The 16,376-nt window shown below is 37.4% G+C and overlaps 1 long non-coding RNA gene across 1 annotated transcript in view; it reads left to right on the forward strand.

The window, feature by feature from the left end:
- LOC139187312 (uncharacterized) overlaps window positions 1-2,585 on the forward strand; it is a 43,885-nt gene extending 41,300 nt beyond the window's left edge. Inside the window, exon 3 of the long non-coding RNA XR_011570867.1 lies at window positions 2,364-2,585. This is a non-coding gene — a long non-coding RNA (uncharacterized lncRNA). The remainder of the gene's footprint in view (window positions 1-2,363) is intronic.
- The last annotated feature ends 13,791 nt before the right edge of the window (window positions 2,586-16,376 follow it).

Consider the following 16,376-nt stretch of genomic DNA (forward strand, 5'->3'; position numbering starts at 1 on the left):
AGTTGGACCATAAAGAAGGCTGAGTGCCGAAGAATTGATGCTTTTGAACTGTGTTGCTGGAGAAGACTCTTGAGAGTCCCTTGGACAGCAGGGAGATCAAACCAGTCAATGCTAAAGGAAATCAGTCCTGAATATTCATTGGAGGAACTGATGCTGAAGCTGAAGCTCCAAAACAATGGCCATCTGATGCGAAGAGGTGACTCACTGGAAAATACCCTGATGCTTGGAAAGGTTGAAGGCAGGAGGAGAAGGGGACAACAGAGGTTGGATGGCATGATGACTCAAGGGACATGAGTTTGAGCAAACTCCAGGAGATGGTGAAGGACAGGGAAACCTGTTGTGCTGCAGCCCATGGAGTCGCAAAGTCGCTCTGATGAGACTGATGAGACTGAGCAACTGAACAACAACAACAACAACAATGGCAGGTCCTAAAAAAAAACCCCTAAAAACAGACCTGCCACCTGATCCAGCAATTCTCCTCCTCTGAATATATCTGGATAAAATGAAAACTCGAATTCAAAAAGATTCATGTACCCCAGCATTCAAAGCAGCACTATTTATAATAGCCAAGACACAGAAGCAACCCAAGTGCCCATTCACATATGAATGGATTAAGAAGATGTGAGAGATATATATATACACACACACATACACAAACACACACACAGTGAGATACACAAGAGAGAGGTTTCTTTATAGATGCTAAATCAGAAAGATAAATGCAGCAATATAAGGTTTCATCTGCTTTACCTTGCCAGAAAGAAATGTTTATTTTTATCAGTATTTAGTATGTTCTGAATATAAGGTAATTGGTATATATAGGATTCAATAGGATATATAGGTTATAAGATGTCAACCATATTACACTTTGAGTTTCAGAATCCTAGGCATCCCTTTTACTGGAGATGCAGCCCACCCACTTATTCATTCTTATTCTTATTCTGCTTAGATAAGCAGCCAGCAAGAAAATATTCTCTTTCAGGGCTCCCTACATACTACAGGTCTCTCATGCATTTCTTATGGATATCCCTTCCTCTCCCTCCACCTCATCCACCTCAAATCTATCTTTGGAAGGAGACTGAGGAAGGATTAGGGACACCTTTTCTTGCAGTTCCTGTGAATACTTTACCATTAATTTAAACTCCACAGCTGTCAATTGTTCAGTGATAGATAGTAGTTTCCTGTCTAACTTCACTTTTTCATATAATTATGCTGTATTTCTTTGCAGGGGTAGCACAGTGATCATCTTTCATCCACTGCCTTGAGCGATGGAAGACTGGGAATTCAAAATCTCATGTATAAATTCTAAAGATGTATTCTATTACATAGACCTAGGGGTTGGAGCAAGGAAATCTTTACTCAGAAAAATAGGGGCAGAAGGCACTACAAAGGCATTCATAAAGTCCACATGGGAACATAAACTGTGAAGAGAGCCAGAAGGATCTCTCCTAAATCTGCTAAAATCCAATGAGACCAAAGTTGAATATTAAATATAGGGTATGGGTCCAGGAGATAAAACCAGGTGATGAACAAGGCAAGAGCAACAGGTACAAAAGTTTGGTGACTGCCTTTATGAAAGTGATTAGAGTATACCTGGGATAATATTTTCAGAGTTTCTGAGATCTAATGAAGTTGCAGGTGACCTCCATGAGCATGAAGTGATTTTCTTGTAGTATTAAGTCAAAATTGTAGAAAAAATGAGGACATAGTTTACGCTAGCTCTAATATGCAACCCTTAGATTCAGTCTGCTCTAGTTTCCTGGAAAGTTATTACTGTTGGTGGCTGGATATTCTGTTTAATGGATACATTATAGCCAACTTACCCATTCTCTTACTGTTGAAAATTTATGTCATTTCCATTGTCCACTAATATTATACTATGATTAAGCTCTTCATAATCCATGTATGTTTGTATTAAAATTATACTATATCCTTAGAATATATAGTTGCAGAACTTTGAGAAAAATGTAATCTTTTCATATCAGTATCTTAGAAATACAATTCTGATAAAATGAAAAAAGAATTGCAAATAGGTAAACAAAATAGGAAACTATTAACAATAACCTAAGTAAAAATAATAATTACTGAACTAAAGAATTAGCAGGGATAATGAATATTAAAGAGAGAAGTACAAGAACTGATGTCTCTGCAGATGTGGTAGAGAGAGAGAGGAGGAATTCAGGTAATTCCTTGGTTTCTAGGAGGTGAATGTATTGAGTTTAAGATGCCTAAGAAATATCTTGAGGAGGATTTCAAGTGGCTGGTTGGGATGCACAGCTATAGAGCACAGGATATTTACAAAGTGAAAAACACAGCTGTTATTTGCCTGAATATACATAAAACTTGAAACTGTAATTGCATAGGTATGACTGCCCAGGAACATCTTGCAAAGAAAGCAGTTCAAGAAAGGCCATATTCTTGGGATACAAAAAATAATATGAGAGGGCAGAGAAAGAAGACCCTTCTTCCTTCAAAATAGAGGTCGGTGATACAGAAGAACCAAAATATGGTGTAATTACAGAAACCAAGTGTGAGAGCTTCAAAAATTGAATAAAACAGGAAATGTGCTATAGACAAGTGCAATAAGATAACAACTAGAAAATAACTGGTGTTAAACTTTCTTCTGGCTTCTAGTTTTCTTTAACAGTTTCTGTTCCCAAATTGGGTAGAATTATTCTCAGTGAATTATTAAAAAGTAAAATGCATACTTATAAGTGATGATTATCCTATGCCTTAAATTCACAAAATAATATATAACAGACTTATTTCTGCTATAAGCATTTGACTATTTTGTTTTTATATGTTTATACCATACAATACACACTTGTTTAAGAATTTATGTATAAATTTACTCCTTTTTTTTTTTTTTTTACTAGGAAGCATCTTGGGTCTGTACCCACTACAGTATTTTGCCTATTGTGATTTCTTATCAAATATTTATTGGATTTATTTAATTAAATCTAAGACATAATTTGGAGCACCTAAAAGATAATCAACAGATGTTTACTGAATGAAAAAAATCAGTGAATTAATTAGCTTAACATTTTAATCCACAGAGACTGAATACTTCACTTTCCTCCTTTCAAAGACATAGTGCTGTACCATATAGCCGGGGAACACTGCTGAAGCTAGAAGCAAAGCGGCATGATTGAATGAAGTGATAAACGTTAACAATCACTCTGTGCTAGTCACTGGGACAAGCATGTTACAAACACCTCTCCATCTACTAGAATCTGCACCTTTATTCATTCTCTTCTTTCTCTCACATAGATGAGTATTTCCTATGCTTATCTAAGGCCATCTGCTCCCCTTACAGACAAAGCACCTATACATGCTACATACAGTTCTTCTCTTTCTATTCTTCCTCAAACTCAGACTCTGCCTCTACCACTCCACTAAAATTACTCTTTCCAAGATCAATAATGACTTCATTGTTGCTAAATGCAGTAATACAAAGTTTAATTCCATATTTTAAATCCATTTGATCCGAATTTAACTCTACATCCTCATGTTACTTGACTGACCTCAGCAGTATTGGACACTTGGCTTCCAATGCTACTTTGGTCTCCTGGTTTCTCTCCAGCACTACTGACTACTGCTTAACATCCTATGTTGATTCTTCCTCCAGTCTTAACTTCATAATGCTGGAGTACTTCAGGGCTCAGACCAGACTGCTTTTCTCTATTTACACTCTCTCCCTTGGTGACTTGTCTCATGGCTTTAAATATCATCTATAAAAGGACAACTCCTAAATTTATGTCTCTCCCTTGAACTCCAGACTCATATATCCAATTGCTTTCTCAACATCTACACTTGACTGTTGAATAAGCACCTCAAATTTATTGTGTCTAAAACTGAGCTTCTGCCTTTGCCCAGACACATTCTGCTTCACTGTACTCTTTCTAGCCATTCCAGCTAATGGCCTCTTTCTCATTACTTAAGCCAAAAACTTCTCAGTCATCATTTATCCTCCTTTTCCCTCTCATATTTCACATCTTTCACCAAGAAGTCCTTTGAGCTCTGTGTTAAAGATGTATCTGGACTTTGACCACTTCTCTCCACATTCACTTTTATAATCCTCTCTCATATGGATGAGTTTTCTAACTGTTCTCACTGCTTCTACCTTTGTTCCCCCATTGTTCATTCTCAACTTAATAGCCAATGTATACCTATTAAAATTTAGATGAGATCATGTCACCCTCCACACAAAAATCTCCAATGGTCTTTCATCTCATTCAAATTAAAGTGAAGAGCCTTACAAGGGCTAACATCACCCACATGATCTAGGCCTTGGCTAGCTCTCTAATTTCATCTCCTACCTTCCCTCCTATCCACTCCTTTCCAGCCACACCAGTTTCCTTGCCATTCCTGGAATATGCTTCGGGTTCCTTGACCTTAAGAGCATTGTAAAGGCTGGTTCCCATACCTGGCGCATTCTCCCTGCAGGTGTTTGTCTGGTTTAGCCCAGTGCATTTCCCAGACTCTGCTGAAACATTACTTTCTCCACCTTACAACTCACAGTCTCTCTCAACCTTCTCTGTGTCTCCACAGCACTTCTAGTGTACTGCAATCATTACTGTTCACTAGAAATGCAAGTTTCTTTAGGGCAGGGAGCTTTTTTGCTGTTGTTGTTCACCAACATATCTCCAGCACTAAGAGCAGTTACTGACATGTAGCAGGTATTCAATATTTGCTGAGTGAATAATCTTATTTAATTCTCACAATCATCTGAGATAGGTATTATCAATGTTTTTTATGTTACAAAGGAAGAATGTGAGGTTTAGATATACCATCTGGCCCACAGTCAAAGCGCTGTTAAGTGGTAGAGTTGAAATTCAAATTTATTAATATGCTGAATAGAACATTAAAAATTACTATTAAGAGTTTGAACTTCAATAAATCATAAACCTTGATTACAATAGGTAGATTTTTATTATATTACCTAAATAAAATATGGTTATACACAATACCTGTGAATAATGATGATTTCTTCCAAAGGGTAGGGAGGTTCCAAAAACTGATTTCAATGACTTGGCATAGGTATGACCTACTTGCTTTCTTTCTATTACAAGTTGATGAAATCATCTTAGTAAATCATGCATACCTCTCAGAATACTGCCTGATTAAGAGGTATATTCAATAGAGAAATCTTCCTTTTTGAACCTGAAGATGGAGAGGGGGTGCCACCTATTAGAAGTAATTGTGGTAGACTAATATAGCTCTAAATTCCCTTTTAATTAGAAACAAATGCTTAATGTGAGCTCTATTCTTTTAGTGAAATACTATTCCTCTGACTGTCAGATAGTCAGATATTTGAGTCAATGAAAGGGGAAAACTGGGCAGAAAGAGTGAAGGATCTCAAACTTTTAAAGAGATTTTTTTGGAAATGTATGACTTTATACCAAGACAGCATAGGTCAAACTAAGGTCAGAGGTAGGAAAGTGCAGTGTTGTTCACAGGATGAAGAAAAATGTAATACAAAGTGGGATGTAAAGAATAGTTGAAGGAACACAGGAGGTTATGGCAGTGATGCTAAATCACTCCCTCAGCACTAGGAAGCCTTGAGGGTTTCTAAAGATGTGATGTATGTGCAGTTGCATGTGTGGGTGTATGTGTGTGTTGATGATGATGATTGGAGTTGTACAAAATCAAAGGAGAGGAAAAGAAGTTAGCAGGTAAAATTTTTCAGACCCCAAAATGACCTTATTTATTTACTTGTTTATACTGTGCCTTATTTACTTGTTAATACTGTGCCTTAGTTCAAAAGAGGGAGAAGGCAATGGCACCCCACTCCAGTACTCTTGCCTGGAAAATCCCATGGACGGAGGAGCCTGGTAGGCTGCAGTCCATGGGGTCGCTAAGAGTCGGACACGACTGAGCAACTTCACTTTCACTTTTCACTTTCATGCATTGGAGGAGGAAATGGCAACCCACTCCAGTGTTCTTGCCTGGAGAATCCCAGGGATGGGGGGGCCTGGTGGGCTGCCGTCTATGGGGTTGCACAGAGTCAGATATGACTGAAGTGACTTAGCAGCAGTAGTTCAAAAGAAGAATTTAATAGATAGCTGTTCAATAGGCTGAGGAAGGCAGATGCTGTATTCTCTTTTCTGTAAGAGAGATGTTACAGAAAAATGAAACATAACCACTTGAAGGAAATGGGAGCAGGAAGCAAGTAATCTAAAACACAAGCCAATGCACTAGAAAGAAATTCAGCTAGAACCAGTTTAGGTAAATCAAGCACACGCATACAAGTACATTCACGTGGACACCACACCACACCACACTTCATTGCTAGAATGAAAGGCTTGACATTATCATAAGTTGTCACAGTATGTACTGACTGTCCTGGTCCACAGACTTCAATACACTTGATGGTCACAGTCTGTATCTGTCATTGTCCATGCAGAATGTCCTGTGCTGGGCTGTTATAGTATGCAGTGTCTGCAGTGGAGCATTCAAGCTGATAAACCATGTACAGTCACAGTGTATATGGACTCTTAGAATAAAAGCAGGCTGACATTTTCTGGCTGTCAAGCTGCATACCGCTCTGCTAAAGATGTTATGACATTACCTGAGCAGTCATGATACATATAGACTGACATAAAATGTCTGCCCCCTCCTCATGTAAAATGGCTGCAGTTTCTTGCAAGGCTGTCATGGTATAAACTGAGCTTTCAAGGCAGAAGGGTGTCACAGTGCATGCTGGCTGATATCCTGAACTATCATGGTTTATGTTGGCTGTCATGATACATACATCCAGACATACTCTAGGCTGTAAAAGCAAATACAAGAGTGTCACATGGTGTGAGGCTGGGAGGCACACACGTCCTTCACAGCGTAAAATGGTCTTAATGTACATACAAGCTAACATATGCTGTGCTGTCATATAAATACTTGGTCGTCATGGTGAATGCAGACTGATAATATGGGACTGTCACAGTGTGTTATGGACTGGAATCGTGCACACACATGGACATGCTTTGGCTGATATGGCATATATGGGGCCATTACGGTATAGGCAGGCAAACATACAGCAGTACTTTAGTGTCAACTGAAATGTCACAGTATCCGCACGCTGACACGCACTAGACCATCATGGTGACAAAAAAGGTAGCCAAACGAGTTTCCTATTTTATGGTCTAGTGATGTATACATCACTTTTAGATACTACATTAAACAACCATATGGTGCTAATAATAATTACATTCAGTTCAAACTGAGTTATAAGGAGCATACTTAAGCTAATAACTCTCTCCACTCCAAAGGAAGAATCCATATAGCTGAGCAATCATATTATTTCCCCAAATATATATGAGGGAATATCTTTGGCTATTTCATTTTTCCTTCAGTTACTTGACTTTATCCAGGCAGATGGCAATAAAAATACTGTGTTTTCCTTGACAGATAATTTGTTTTCCTACACAGAGTATACTATGCTTATATCAATACACTGCAATATTTATTTTTCACTTAAGGCTAAATATATTTATAAACTTTAATGATATTAGCAATTTTCAAATGTTTTCATTATCAAAATAAGATAATATTTTTATATATGTAAATTTTAAAAGCTGAATATTTGTGATAAAATGCATAATGTAACATCATTTAGTTTACATAATAAATAGTAATTTTCATGAGGACCAATATACTGCAATGGGATAAAAAACACAAATTATAATATCGTATCTACTAAGGGCCTGACAACCTGCCATCAGGTTTCTATCCACAAGAACACAGGATGTGCTGAAATGTGCCTGAGGCATTTACATCTGTTGACCTTAAACAAACAGACTGTCAGTTATTTCTCCAGCAAAAATGGGTTTACTCAGGATCAGGAAAGAATTGTAACTTGAGGTCTGTAACCACAGTGAGCTGCACCAAACCCCACTCAACAAGAAGAGGAGAACTTCTTTATGAGGGAAAAGGAAGCTGGGAGGCCTAAAGTAAACAGAGCCACTGGAGGAATTGAGAGTTCAAAGTATAGCGGCTTTCCATTGGCTGAGTTATGACAGTCTCTTGGCTGAGCTGTGGACAGGCAAGAAGTGCAAGTCTTTCTTTTTCCTATTGGGCTCTGCTGTGGTTGCAGGTCATGAGAGCTCCCTCTCCTGGCCTCAATTTTATTTGGAGGTTTCTCTTCATTAATTTTTACATACCTCTCTTTAGATGGTTAAAATACAGGTTCTAAAAATAAGCATATCCTAAGTCGAGAAACGGTCCAGTGAACAGTAGTGAAGAGGAGGAGGGCGTGCTGAGTTGACCACTGTCCTGGTGAGCCATTTAAGAAAGGACGTTGCTCACAGCTGTGGAGGTGACACACTGCAGGAAAACATATTTGGGACTAAAAATGAAGCTTTGTAGTTGATTTTAAGGTGACAGAAAATCCCACAAACTATTTTATTCTTTCTGGGTATATATCTTCTATCTTGAAACAATCTCAAATTTATAAAAAGGTACAGGATGAATACTTTGAGAGTGAACTGCTGACTTGATACCCCATTCCTCCCTGAATACTTTAGTATGTTTCCTACAAGCATGGACATTGTCTTAATAATCATAATATGAACATCAAAATCAGGAAACAAAAGACTCAGATCCCATTTGAGTTCTCCCAACTGTCTCAACAGCAAAAGGATCCAGTTCAGAATTTGGTGTTACATTTAGGTATTAGGATTAATGTGCTGTATTTTGTGACATCTGAAAAATAGAGGCCACCAGTCTCCATCCTGAAGCTATCTAGCTCACTCAACCCCTCTGGCAAGGAATCATCTCATTGGCATACAAAAGACACTCTTCTCACTCAAGAGATTTCAAGGGTTTTAAGAACCTGTGCCAGGAATCCAGGACAAAGGCTATATAAATATTTCATTATACTACAGTGGAGTAGTATTACTACTTCATCTTGACAGAGACAACCGTGACTACAGTTCACTTTCCTTTGCTGAGAACTTCTCACATGCTCACATCTAACGGCAATGGAAGCTGGGCAGCAAACAGTAGGTGTGTGTGCAGGTCAAGTCTGTCACTGTGCTGTGACACAATCTTTCTCAATTACGGTTGTCTCAGTATACTAGTTGTTCCAATCCTTGCTTTCTGACCCCTGACAAAACTGAAGGACCAGACAGGGATTACAAACTGTGACACAAATGGTCTCTAGCTCAGTCTATAGTGGCATAATTAGAAGTATCCAGGTGACCAAAGAGAAAACTCAAGGAGAATGACTGCATGTTTCCTTGAGGAAATAGAAGAATCCATAAATTGACCCCTAGGCCTGCTGTGTATCAGTTCTGCGAGCTTTGGAGGACAGAGAATATTCTCTGCAATTTCAGGAAACAACTAATGTTGCCTGACATTTAAGACATCAATCATATCAAAGGGATAATTTCAAAGACCCCAGACTCTTACATTTTCCCATACACTGCAAAGTACTAAAATCATTAACTTGAGATGTCTGTGTTTTTTGTGATTATCAGTATCCTTTGATGTTTGACTAAATGTTTTGTTTTCTCCAACAACAACTCCTATATATCCTGACTCCTCCCTTACCAATTTGGAACTATTCCCTGGAGCTATCCAAGATGTTTCTCAGGATACAGTCCTTGGTAAGGTCCCTGAATAAAATATAACTCTCAGCTTTTAGGCTGTGCATTACTTTTTCAGTCACCAATCTGCACTGCCTCTACTTGAAGGATGCCTTCTAGAGTTGTGGCGTACATAACCATACAGCTAGAGATGTCAGCCCTCTTCCCTCATTCCAGATAATTAGCAGAAAGGAAATAACATGAGACATATGGATAAAAACTTCAAAAAGAAAAACTTGAAATCTGAACATCTACATTCTTAGGCAAATTAATGAGGATATCTTTTTTTGAATTGAAACATCAATGGAGAGATTAAATGATCAATAAGATTAAAAACAAAAAAACCAATGAAGAGGAGTGGGGTCATGCCACAGGAGGTTGTTTTGGCTAGCTGATTCTACATTTTATTTGAAAGCATAAATCTGTAGTAACCATTGAGAATCTGTCTTAAAGAAGAAAAATAAAAGTTGGTTTGAGCAGAAGGCATAAAAATTGCCATAAAACTAATAATGTTAAACAATATGGTACCAGTGTAGGAATGAAACAATAGGTCAATCAGAACAGAAAAGAAAACCCAGAAACACATCCAAGTACAAATATTTTCATACTAAAATAGATGAGAAAATGACTGATTATTAGAAAGTTGGTGTTTGGATATTTGGTTTTCCATTTGGGAGTAGATGAAGGTAAATCTCTATAACACACAAAAAATAATTTCCACATGGCTTGATAATCTAAAAGAAGAACATTCAATTATGTAAAAACTGGAAGAAACCAAACAGCTGTTATCTTGTTATCTTAGAGAAAGGATGACATAAAACCTAGAAGTCACGAAGAAGGTTAACTGATTTCACTTAAAAACTAAAACTCAACTGTTTAAGAAATCACATACAAAATTATAGGACAAATAGTGATAATAACAATAAGTAGCATTTTTGAATGACAGATAATGGCTAGGTGTTTACATTTTTACATGCAACACTTAATTCTTATAATCATCCCATTATGAGGAAAATTATTTCCAATACTTTCCAGCTGTGAAAACTGAGATGCTGGGAGGGTAGTAAATGATTTCACTAAGATTATCCAAGTGTCACTAAGTAATAAATCTTCGATTTAAAACAAATTCTGATTCCAAAACCTATTTGCTTAACAAGTATACTACACTGCTCCCTTAATACAAAAAAGGAAAAATATTTGCATCATAAAATCTTCAATGCAGTACAATCTGTAATGCCAACAGAACTCTTATGTATCATTTAGAAAGATAAAAACCAATTCAATGGAAAAAATGGATTAAACAGAAAAACCATAAAAGACTATATATGACTAATACATATTTTAAAAAGTCAACCTAGCAAATTACCAAAAAAATGCAAGCGAAATAAAAAATGAAAACCAGACAGGCCTTAAAAATACATCTTACTTAATAATGGTGTGGAGAATTAAGCATTCTTATTTGCTACTAGCAGGAATACATACTGGTATGTATTTGGGGCCTTCCCTCGTGGCTCAGCAGTCAAGAATCCACCCGCAATGCAGGAGATACATGTTCAATCCCTGGGTATTCTCCAGCACCACAATTCAAAAGCATCAATTCTTTGGCACTCAGTCTTCTTTACAGCTCTCACATCTGTACATGACTACTGGGTTCAGAAACATACAGTCCACCAAAACTGAATCAAGAAGAAATACCTGGGCTTCCCCGGTGGCTCAGAGGTCAAGAATCTGCCTGCCAATGCAGGAGACACAGGTTCAATCCCTGGTCTGGGAATATCTCACATGCCACTGAGCAATGAAGCCTGTGCACCACAACTATTGAACCTGTGCTCTAGAGCCCATGAATCGCAACTACTGAAATCCATATGCTGCAACCACTGAAGTCCCTGCGCTCTAGAGACTGTGCTCACAAGAGAAGCCTGCACACCGTAACTAGACAGCAGCCCACACTGGCTGCAACTAAGCCCCAGCACTGCCAAAAATAAAGAAAGATGCATTTTTAATAAAAAAGAAGAAACAGGTAATTTGAAGAGATGGATCCCTAGAAGTGAAATAGAATGGATTACAAAAAAAGCTCCTTACAAACAAGAGTTCAGGACCAGATGGCTTCACACATAAATACTAACAAACATACAAGAACTTATACTACTTTCTCAAACTCTTCCAAAAGACTGAATGGGAGGGAACACTCCCAAAGTCATCCTATGAAGTCCCCATCCCCCTGATACCAAAACCAGACAAAGACACTACCAGAAAAGAAAATTAAAGGCCAATATCTTTGATGAATATATATGCAAAAATTTTCAACAAAATAATAGTAAATCAAATCCAACAACATATCAAAAAGATGATATACCACAATCAAGTTGGATTCATTCCAGGGTCACAAGGATGGTTCAACACACACAAAGCAATCAATATGATACACATCAACAAAATAAAAGACAAAAACTACATGATCATCATAATAGATGCAAAAAAAAGAACCTGATAAAATTTAACATCAATCAAGATAAAAATTCTTGCCAAGTGGGTACAGAGGGATGAATTACGACATACTAAATGTTATTTATGACAAATCCACAGCCAATGTAATACTCAATGGTAAAAAACTGAAATCCTTTCAACTAAAATCTGGAACAAGACAAGGATGCCAACTCTCAACACTTCTCTTCAACATAGTACTGGAAGTCTTAGCCACAGCAATCAAAGAAGAAAAAGAAATAAGAGTTATCCAAATTGGAAGGGAAGAGGTAAAATTGTCATACGCAGATGGCACGACACCATCTATACAAAAACCTAAAGACTTCACACAAACACTTCTAGAACTGATAGATGAATTCAGCAAGATAGCAGGATACAAGATTTATGTACAGAAATCAGTTGCATTTCTTTACACTAACAACGAAATATCAGAAAGGGAATACAAAAAAATACTTTTTAAAATCACATTAAAAAAACACTTAAGAATAAACCTGACCAAGAAGGTCAAAGACCTTATATGCTGAGAACTGTAGAATATTAATAAAGAAAACTGAAGATGATTCAAAGAAATAGAAAGATATCTCTTGCTCTTGGATTGGAAGAATTAATATTGTTAAAATAGCCATACTATCCAAAGCAATCTACAGATGTAATGAAATCCCTATCTAATTATCCATGACATTTTTCACAGAACTAGAACAAATAATCCTAAAATTTATGTGAAACCATAGAATTGCCAAAGCAATCTTGGGGAAAAAGAACAAAGTGGGAGACATACTTCAGACAGTACTATAAAGCTACAGTAATCAAAATACTCTCGTATTGACACAAAAACAGAGATAGTGATCAATGGAACAGACAGAGAACCCAGAAATAAACCCACACACCTATGGTCAATTAATCTTTGACAGAGGTAAGAATATACAGTGGAAAAAAGTCTCTTCAGCAAATGGTGTTGGGAAAGTTGTATCATCACATGTAACGAAGTTAGAACACATCCTCACTCCATGCTGCTGCTGCTAAGTCGCTTCAGTCGTGTCCAACTCTGTGCAACCCCATAGACGGCAGCCCACTAGGCTCCCCCATCCCTGGGATTCTCCAGGCAACAGCACTGGAGTGGGCTGCCATTTCCTTCTCCAATGCATGAAAGTGAAAAGTGAAAGTAAAGTCGCTCAGTCGTGTCCAACTCTCAGCGACCCCATGGACTGCAGCCTACCAGGCTCCTCCGTCCATGGGATTTTCCAGGCAAGAGTACTGGAGTTCGGGGTGCCATTGCCTTCTCCTCCTCACTCCATATACAGAAATAAACTAAAAAATGGCTTAAAGACTTAAATATAAGGCACGATACCATAAAATGCCTAGAAGAGAACACAGGCAAAAACATTCTCTAACATAAATTGTACCAATGTTTTCTTAGGTCAGTCACCTAAGACAATAGAAACACAAGCAAAAATAAACAAGTGGAACCTAATCAAACTTGTACATTTTTGTGCAACAAAGGAAACCATAAACAAAATGAAAAGGCAACCTATGGACTGGGAGACAATATTTGCAAATGATTGAACCAACAGAGCTTAAACTCCAAAACATACAAACAGATCATACAAACCCCAAACAACCCAATTGAAAAATGGGCAGAAGACCTAAGTAGACATTTCTCCAAAGACATGTAGACAGTCAAAAGACACATGAAAAAGATGCTCAACATTGCTCACTACTAGAGAAATGTAAATCAAAACTACAATGAGGTACCATTTCACACTGGTCAGAATGGCCATCATTAAAAAGTCTACAAATACCAAATGCTGGAGAGGGTGTGGAGAAAAGGAAGCCCTCAACACTGTTGGTAGGAATAAAAGTTGGGGTAGTCACTGTGGAAAACACTATGGAGGTTCCTCAAAAAACTAAAAATAGAGCTACCATATGATTCTGAAATCTCACTCCTGGACATACATCCAGAGAAAACTATAATTTGGAAAGATACATGCACCTAAAAATTCATTGCAACACTGTTCACAATAGCCAAGCCATGGAAAAAAAAAACAAAATGTCCACTGACAAATCAATGTATAAAGAAGATAAGGTACATATCAACCCTCAGAATGGGAGAAAATAATAGCAAATGAAACAACAGACAAACGATTAATTTCAAAAATATACAAGCAGCTCATACAACTCAATATCAGAAAAACAAGCAACCCAATCAAAAAGTGGGGAAAAGACCTAAACAGATATTTCTCCAAAGAATTCGTACAGATGGCTAACAAACACACGAGAAGATGTTCAACACTGCTCATCCTTAGAGAAATGCAAATCAAAACTATGAGATATCACCTCACACCAGTCAGAATGGCTATCATCAAAAAGTCTACAAACAATAAATGCTGGAGAGGGTGTGGAGTAAAGGGAAACCTCATGCACTGTTGGTGGGAATGTAAACTGATACAGCCACTATGGAAGATGGTATGGAGATTCCTTAAAAAACTAAGAATAAAACCACCATATGACCCACCGATCCCACTCTGAGGCATATAGCCTGAGGAAACCAAAATTGAAAAAGACACATGTACCCCAATGTTCACTGCAGCGCTATTTACAATAGCTAGAACATGGAAACAACCTAGATGTCCACTGACAGATGAATGGATAAAGAAGTTGTGGTACATATACACAATGGAATATTACTCAGCCATAAAAGGAACACATTTGAGTCAGTTCTAATAAGGTAAATGAACTTAGAGCCTATTATACAGAGTGAAGTCAAAAAGAGAAAGATAAATATCTTTCCGTATACATACTAATGTATATATATGGAATCTAGAAAGATGATACCAATGAATTTATTTGCAAGGCAGCAATGGAGAAACAGACATAGAGAACTGACTTATGGACATGCAGAGAGGGGAGGAAAGGCTGAGATGTATGGAGAGAGTAACATGGAAACTTACATATGTAAAATAGATAGCCAATAGGAATTTGCTATATGTCTCAGGGAACTCAAACAAGGGCTCTGTATCAACCTAGAGGGGTGGGATGGGGAGGGAGATGGGAGGGAGGCTCAAGAGGCAGGGGACATATGTACACCTATGGCTGATTCATGTTGATGTCTGACAGAAAACAACAAAATTCTATAAAGCAATTACCCTTCAATTAAAAAATAAATAAAGAAGACACAGTACATAAATATAATGGAATACTACTCAGTCATAAAAAAGAATGAAATAATGTCATTTACAGCAACATGGATGGACCCACAGATGGTCATACTAAGTCAAGTAAGGCAGAAAAAGACAAGTAGCAGAATCTAAAATATGACACAATTGAACTTATCTATGAAATGGAAACAGACTCACAGACATAGAGAACAGACTTGTGGTTGCCAAAGGAGGGTGTGGGCTAGGGATGGATTTGGAGATTAGTATTAGTAGATGCAAACTATTATGTACAGAATGGATAAACAAAAAGGTCCTACTGTACAGGGAACTCTATACAATATCCTGTGAAAAACCATAATGGAAAATAATATGAAAATGAATATATATATAACTGAATCACTTTGCTGTAGAGCAAAAATTAACACAACACTGAAAATAAACTATACGTCAAAATTTTTAAAATACAGAGTATTCAACTAATCATTTCTGTTAGAAGTCAGTACAATTCATAGTAGTGACTGGAAAAGGGGCCCCGGGGGTCTTCTGGGATGCTGGTAATATCCTGGGGTTTTGTTGTTGCTATCGTTTTATCTTGGAACTGGTTATCCAGGTGTATGCAGTTTGTGAAAATTGAGATATACAATTGTGATTATGTGCACATTGTGTATGCAAACAATATTTCTATCAGATGTTTTTAAAAGTAGAAAATATATATTTCTAAATACCACTATATCTCTATATCCATCCCTACTAGCATAAGGATAGATACAGATTTTAAGATTTTAAAGTTAGGACTACGTTTAAGTCTGCTTATCCTGGGGACGGGTGTTATGGAGTTTGTGAGAGAAGAAAAGCACCTTCACCTCTTACTTTTTACATGTATGTAGCACTGGATTTTTTAAAACATGAAACATGCATCATCTTAAATTATTTTTTCTAGGAAGAAAGTGAACATTCTTTCAAGCTTCTCTATTAATAAGTAAGCACACAAATCTACTATAATTTTACATAGCATGTGTTCTGAAACCTTCATTTTGGGGGGGGAACCTTTTTTTTCTTGCCCCACACTGCTGGGCTTGTGGGATCTTAGTTTGCCAACCAGGGATTGAACCTTGGGCCACAGCAGTGAAAATGCTGAGTCCTAAGCACTGGACCA

The sequence above is a fragment of the Bos indicus genome, chromosome 15 (genome assembly GCF_029378745.1).
Source record: "Bos indicus isolate NIAB-ARS_2022 breed Sahiwal x Tharparkar chromosome 15, NIAB-ARS_B.indTharparkar_mat_pri_1.0, whole genome shotgun sequence".
Taxonomy (NCBI): Eukaryota; Metazoa; Chordata; class Mammalia; order Artiodactyla; family Bovidae; genus Bos; species Bos indicus.